General features: G+C 43.9%; 1 protein-coding gene across 17 annotated transcripts in view; it reads right to left on the bottom strand.

Moving 5' to 3' along the window:
- brp (ELKS/RAB6-interacting/CAST family member bruchpilot) overlaps positions 1-7,500 on the bottom strand; it is a 696,927-nt gene that overhangs the window by 467,805 nt on the left and 221,622 nt on the right. The window lies entirely within an intron of this gene.

Here is a 7,500-nt window from a genome sequence, read left to right as displayed (position 1 = left end):
GTCTCTCAATCCTACCATTTCCACTGGGATGGAAGGGAGTGGTGAAGCAAGGTTTCACGTCCAACATTCGGTGGAGTTCCTTCATTAAATTAGACGTGAATTGGGTACCTCTGTCCGAAAGTATTTCCCGGGGAATACCAACTCTCGAGAAAATAGTTAATAAGGCCTCAGCGACCAAAATAGAGTCTATATCTTTTAAGGGAACTGCTTCAGGAAATCCAGTGGCAAAATCAATCAAGGTAAGAATGTACCTGTGTCCATCGGAAGATGCTGGAGAAAGAGGTCCAACCAAGTCTATGGCAACACGGGCGAAAGGTTCAGTGACGATGGGCATGGGTTGTAATGGGACTGGTGGTACTCGTCCCTTCGCTGAGAAGCGTTGACATTTGTCACAAGACCGACAGAAGGTTCTGATGTCTATTCCCATACCAGGCCATTAAAATTATCTCTACGACCTTTAATTCCGTCTTCCGGTGAGACAAGTGTCCAGCTAAAGGGCTCTCATGAGCAATGGAGAGGATAATAGGGCGACAATCACGGGGAACAACCAATGTAGACTTTCCTGCCTTATCAGGGCGACTAGAAGTCAAACATTTCCGATAGAGGAGACCGTCCGTCTTGACAAACTGGTAAGTAGACCCGTTCTTCGTTTGATCTATTTCTCCCGAGGCTGCTTTTGCTCTAGCGGCAGAGAGTGTCTCACACGAGGACTGGAGTAGACCGAAATTGTCGGGCGTTACCGATAGAGGTTGTAGGGCCGGCAGAGCTAAGGGGTGAATCCGTTTCATTTTGCCGGCACGGGTCTGGACTGCACATACCAGATGCTTGGGAGAGGGAGTAGCAGTTTGTGTCGGGCGCGGAATAGCGGAGTCACCAGCTGGAGGGGAACATTCAGATATATTAGGATCTTTAACACCTGGAACGTTACCAATTAAGACACTAGCAAATTCGATGGGTGCTCTGACGACGTCCGTCCATCCCTCGTAATAAGGACATCGAAGGTAACAAGATACGAGAGGAGAGGCATGTACTCGGCCTAAGTAGTCGGCAACATAGACTTTCTTGCAATTCGGGACATCTATATCTGGTAGCATCTCGTCCGATACGACTACACAGGAACAGCCGGTGTCCCGGATTATAGTAGACACCCAGGCCCCATTGATGGTACCAGAGGCTTGGAAGTGAGGAACTGTTCTATCGGACAGGCAAAACCCTACCTTATATGGCTGCGTAGTTGACGTGCCTTCTTTGAAAGTGCGGGGATTCCTAGGGCAACGAGGCCGAATGTGTCCAATTTCTCCACAACCGTGACATGTCAAAGGTGGAGGGTCCCTTCGGCCGCTAGAAGGATTCGGGGTCACTTTGGTTACCTTAGGCGCCTTAAGTGGTCGAGAGAACTTCTTTGCATTTGGAACCGAAGTTCGAGGAAGATTAGGGTGGCCTCAGTTAACGTAGAAGGTCGTTCCTTGATGAAAGCACGCAAGTCTGGATGGAGGGAAGACAAAAACTGGCCAAGGATCATAGAGTCTTTCAAATCATTGAAAGTATTCCCTACATCGGAGGAATCTAACCATGCCTGGAATAGTCTGGTTAGTTGAAATGAGAACTGAAGAAAAGTTTCTCCTGAAGATATCTTGGCACTCCGGAAGTCTACGCGGTAACCATCAGGAGTTTTGTTAAAACCTGACAATAAAGCTTTCTTCAGTAGCTCATAGTTCTTAGTTATCTCTGGGGAGAGAGATATGTACATATCAGCTGCCTTCCCCGTGAGTAAGCTCCCCAGTCTCACGGCATAGCTGTCTGGTCTCAGCTTAAGTAGTTCTGCAATTCTCTCAAAACGGTTAAGGTAAGAGGCAATATCTTCTCCCTCTTGTAATACAGGGAGCTGGGGACGACTTACCGAATCATGTGGAGTCGCAGTAGGTTGCTTTGACGCCGTGATACGAGCTAGCTCTAGCTCCTTTTCCGCTTCAATCTTGGCCTTCTCCTTCTCTGCTTCAATCTTGGCCTTTTCCTTCTCCTTCTCTGCTTCAATCTTGGTCGTCTTCTCCTTCTCTGCTTCAATTTCAGCTAAGCGGATCTTATGCTCATTTTCCTCCTTCTTGGCTCGTCGCTCTTTTTCACGTTCTTCTCGTTCAATTGCTTGCTGTTCGATATCTCCTCCTGTGAGGCCTAAAGCCATGGCTTGTTCCTTAAGCTCCTGAACAGAAGTCATATTGACGAGAATAAGTAGCGAATAAGGTACAAGTCAATGAATATGATACTAGTCAACAAATAAGATACGTGTCAACGAACAAGAGAGCAAGATACGTGTCAATGAACAAAACAAATAAGATACGTGTCAACGACTAAAGAAATAAACTGCACAACGAAGGGGCATCAAAAACACACGGAAAGTAAATGAAATAAGCAAAATTAAGCAGAAGCAAAAAATACAAGGGACGTAAATGCATCAAACAAATATAAGCTGTAAGACAAGGAACATTACTCGCTTTAAGCAAATGGAACAAACAATTTTACCCACTTCAAAATGCCACAACGTAAGGTACATATTACACACGTTAACAGCTATGAAACAATCAAAATCTCAAAGCACAAGAGGACTCACTTCCAGGCCACAGACAGTGAGTGCGCGTTCAAAGCGACTTAGAGCCCAGCAAATACACTTGTAGCACCAATCCTGGCAAGGTCGCCAGAAATGTGAGGGCGAACGAGGAACTATGTTCTCTCGGCCCCCTTAAAGTAATACCAGTTCGGGTGCTACTAGATCTGCTGGGGTTTGAATCAAACATCCAAAAGAATTAATGGATTTAAAAGAGTTAACGAATACATTAAACCATCAAAAGTGTACAATAGAATGTTGTAGAAGGGGGAACATCTGATACGAGGTGCTCAGCACTTCGAACCTCCGTATCGTAACGACAGTAACAATGTTCGGGTGCGTATGGACAAACCGTTCCGGCCCAATCGGATGCGGTTTGTCTTGAGAACAGCAAAGACGAGAAGACTCGACGTCGAGTAGCCTGCGACTGGAGTAATTAGGACTTGGGGTTGGCGTGGCAGTGGGGAGTCTTCGCAGGACGTTTTCTGATCAAGTTTTACTCGACTTTTTTTTTTTATCTTTAAGGCTATCGACCTATAATGAGGTCATTAAGCCTGACTCGACGTTGGAGGAAGAGGAATATATATACCCAAAAAACTGCTGACGTGGCCGCTCCGCGCAGGCGCAGTCTTCTCGGGCTTCGAAGCTCGAGACAGACTCGCTTGTTGAATTGGTGTGCAAACAAGCCCATTCGCCGAGGTGGGGAGCAGAACGACCATCAGTGAAGCCACGATGAATTGACTTGTCGCCGGGGGAAGGGGGATGGGCCCTTACAGTCTGTCTGTCTGTCTGTTTGTATATCTTTCTCTTCTCTTTTTTAAGGATGCATGAGATGATGTCTTTTCCATCATATTATGGCGACTGGTTTTGACTGCTCTGACTAATTAGATATTTTCTTCGTTTCAGTCGTCTCCCTGACCTCATTAGTGCAAATCTGACGTCATCATCAAATTTCAGAAAACAGTGCGACCTCGCCTGATGATTTGTGATTCGGCTTAACGTCGCGAACTCCCCCCATCAGGAGGCTAGGACGGTGCCCCTTACAGAGGACTTTATAGCGTGAAATTTAATGAACCTTGGAACCCTTGGTCCAACTCGCTGGTGGCAGGTATCGAACCGCCGTCACCTCGACCTCCGCCGCAAGTAGCGACGCTCTAAGCCGCTCGGCCAGCGAACATTCAAAACACCCAAGGCTGATTGGTGCCTCGCCAGGTACGTTTGCAAATATTCGACGTTTCAAACCCCAAGATTGCACAAATATTTTCAACTGAAGCCGATATATGTGTATATGATGAAAAGATCTGATCGTTTGAGGGATAGTTCAACTGGTAAATTACTTTTTTATATCATCAATATACCCCAGTAGTTTCATAAAACCTACATCATCAAGAACACTAATATGTCGTTAAAATGAATCTTCGAGTAAATCAAAACAACTACAACCCTTAAGATGGAGGATTTTATTTCAATTAAATGAAATCATCATATCTAAGCGAGAATCAAATCTGTAAACAATGTATTCAGGCTATAATTTTACGAATAACTTTAAAAATGAATGTTATGCATCTTCGAGTAAATCAAAACAACTACAACCCGTCAGATGGAGGATATCATTTCAACTGAATGAAGTAATCAGATCTAAGCAAGAAGAAAATATATAAACTATATACTTAGGCTATAATTTTACGAATATAATTAGAATGAATCATATGTAAACTATATACTTAGGCTATAATTTTACGAATATAATTAGAATGAATCTTATGAATCTTTGAGTAAATCAAAACAACTGAAACCCATCAGATGATGGATATCATTTCAATTGAATGAAATCATCAGATCTAAACGAGAAGAAAGTCTGTAAAATGTATTCAGGCTATCATTTTACGAATATCATTAAAATGAATGTTATGAATCTTCGAGTAAATCAAAACAACTGCAACCCTTCAGATGATGGATGTTATTCCAACTGAATGGAATCATCAGATCTAAGCAAGAACACAAATAAACCACATAATAAGGCAATATTTTTTTTCTCATGTGTTGAACAGAGAGAAGTTTCCGCAGGGAGGTTCGATTATTAAAGTTGTTTTTCATCATCGTTGTCACCAGACAAAGAAGTTGGCGCAAGTTGGAATGCGAATCAATTGAGGGAGAAGCCGTAGAGTGTTCCAATCCACTCGGGGCTCGAAACGAAGCCCCGAACAAAACCGCTCGCGATTCGAACGGAAAGAGCTCGAACGCTTTGTGAACCAAAGCGCTTCATGAAGACCAATTTGACGTGGATGAGGCTTTTCAATTGCTTCGTATTAGCACGAGAGAATGGCGTGAGCCCAAGTTTGCTTGTTGTGGCTCAATGCGCGACGGGGAAAACGTACGTGTGATGCTTCATCCACGAGGTGCTAATATGAGACGGGGGGAATGAATGGATTTTGGCTGGGTGTTGGGTGCGTGTATGATTTGACTCGTTCATTCAAATTACAAGGTGAAAATGCTCTCTCTCTCTCTCTCTCTCTCTCTCTCTCTCTCTCTCTCTCTCTCTCTCTCTGTGTGTGTGTGTGTGTGTGTGTGTGTGTGTGTGTGTGTGTGTGTGTGTGTGTGTGTGTGTGTGTGTGTGTGTGTGTGTGTGTGTGTGTGTATGTGTGTGTGTATGTGTGTGTGTGTGTGTGTATGTGTGTGTGTGTGTGTGTGTGTGTGTGTGTGTGTGTGTGTGTGTGTGTGTTTGTGTGTGTGTTTGTGTGTGTGTGTGTACATATACACATAATGTATATTTGTGAGAGGGAGTAAGGACAGAACATTACCCATCACAGATCTCATCCGGAAAGGTGACAGCTATCCATCACGGGTCCAGCACGTATCCCGATACGTACATCAAACGTTAAAACCACACTTTCTTTCATCCTGACTCGATGTCCAGTCTCTTCCCCTCATTTTCTCCTTCTTCGTCTCTTTATGTTCGCGGTTCAACGACTCCGACCTTCTTCAACTTTTTTCCGTCTTGGACCAAAGTCTTCCTCAAGACACTTTCTAACATGAATCATACTTTAATTTTTCTAGTTTTTTTTCAGGTAAAGATATTTTTAACTTTTATCATTCTTGTCTACCTATAATTTTTTGTCTTTACTTTCTGATGTCTTCCTTCAGACAGTGTTCTTCTCAATTCTATTTCCTTCCTCCAGATGATTCTGGCCCACTCAAAATGGTTCGAAATTCTTTGGCAATAGATTGCATCCTTCTTCTTCTTCTTCTTCTTTTTTTCTTATGACCTTATGATACTCCTCTTCAGATAATCTTTTAACCCTTGGGTGAGGGACACCTTCCCTACAAGACTAAGACCAAAACGACGACGACGACGATGGCGACGAAGACGATAACGATCACCACCTCCACTACCTCCTCCACCTCCTCCTCCTCCTCCACCTCCTCCTCCACCTCCTCCTCCACCTCCTCCTCCACCTCCTCCTCCTCCTCCACCTCCTCCTCCCTGATCCAAATACCAAATGTAACCTATGCAGACCTTCATAGCCCGATCCCATTGGCCACATAACTCAGGCTTCGAACCCGCAGAGCTCCATAATTCTTGGGTAGGAAATCCTTCGTTTTCGCTCACTGACCCTCATCCGGCCCCAAAGGCCCCTGATACAGACGTCATTCCTTAACATGCTCCACGACCTGCGTTTCGAAGAACCAGTCGTGTATATGCTTCGTCTCGTCCATTCCCACATGCATACATCCGCTTCTCGGAAATCCTTCATAAACCTCTTTCGATACATGAGCCCGCATAAGATTCGTAATACGGCTTTCCACCCCCCACCCCCCATCCCCACAAAAAAAAAAAAAAAAAACATGGTTGGAAACTCCACTACCCAAACGCACTATTAACCGGTCATCTCATCTTCCTACTCCTCTTCCCACTCTTCTTTGATTTCTTGTCCCCCGTTTTCTTTATTACATTTTTCCTCTTCTCTTTATCCTTCCTCTTCATTCTTTCTCATCCTACCTCTAAATCCTCATTTTCTTTCACCTTCATTCCCTTCTTTTCTTCTTCCCACCTTCTATACTTCCTTCTTTTTCCTTTTTCCTTCTACCTTCTTTCCCTCTTCCTCCACTTCACCCTCCTTCTACTTTTCCCATTATTTCTTTTCCTTTTGATCCTTTTCCACTTTGCCCTAATGTTTCTCCATCTCACGTTGCACTTCTTCCATTAAATGCCTCTGTTAAGGGGTTATCACACTGGGCAGCTTCCACGGTCTTCACCAGCACCGACCCTTGAGAGCGTTTGAGTAAAAACGACTTCGGTTACAATATTCCATTTTTCAAATCTCCGAATATCAAATTATCTTTCCGTCATATATAGCAAAGCTGAATGATGAACTAAGAGATTGTAAACCTATACGAATGTTAGACATACTGTTGAAATGTTCTTAGAGAAGTCTAGGTTTCTGTAAACGAAGTCATATTCTAGTTATTCAAATGGAGGTTGGAGGTAGGATGTGGAAGGAAAAATAGCTCAGAGTGCTCCTTTACAAAGACGTTCTAACCTTTCCAATGCCAGGTAGTACTTTCTTTTGTATGTGGAATAGTGCCAGACTATTTCATTCGTCTACATGACCCACCTCTTTGGTACCTGTGAGGTTGCAGTCTAGTCCAATCAACAAATTGCACTTTGAATTCTATTCCAGTCACCGACAAAATATTTCCATACCACTTCACAGCATATCCTCCGGAGTGAAAAAGTTGGACATTTATGAAAAAGGAGGCACGCACGCACAAACACACACACACACACACACACACACACACACACACACACACACACACACACACACACACACACACACACACACACACACACACACACACACACACACACACACACACACACACACACACACACA

This window comes from Oratosquilla oratoria, chromosome 28, assembly GCF_046742065.1.
Source record: "Oratosquilla oratoria isolate Oo_2021 chromosome 28, ASM4674206v1, whole genome shotgun sequence".
Lineage (NCBI taxonomy): Eukaryota > Metazoa > Arthropoda > Malacostraca > Stomatopoda > Squillidae > Oratosquilla > Oratosquilla oratoria.
The sequence above is the reverse complement of the archived record's forward strand: the minus strand, read 5'-3'. Positions and strand labels throughout refer to the sequence as shown.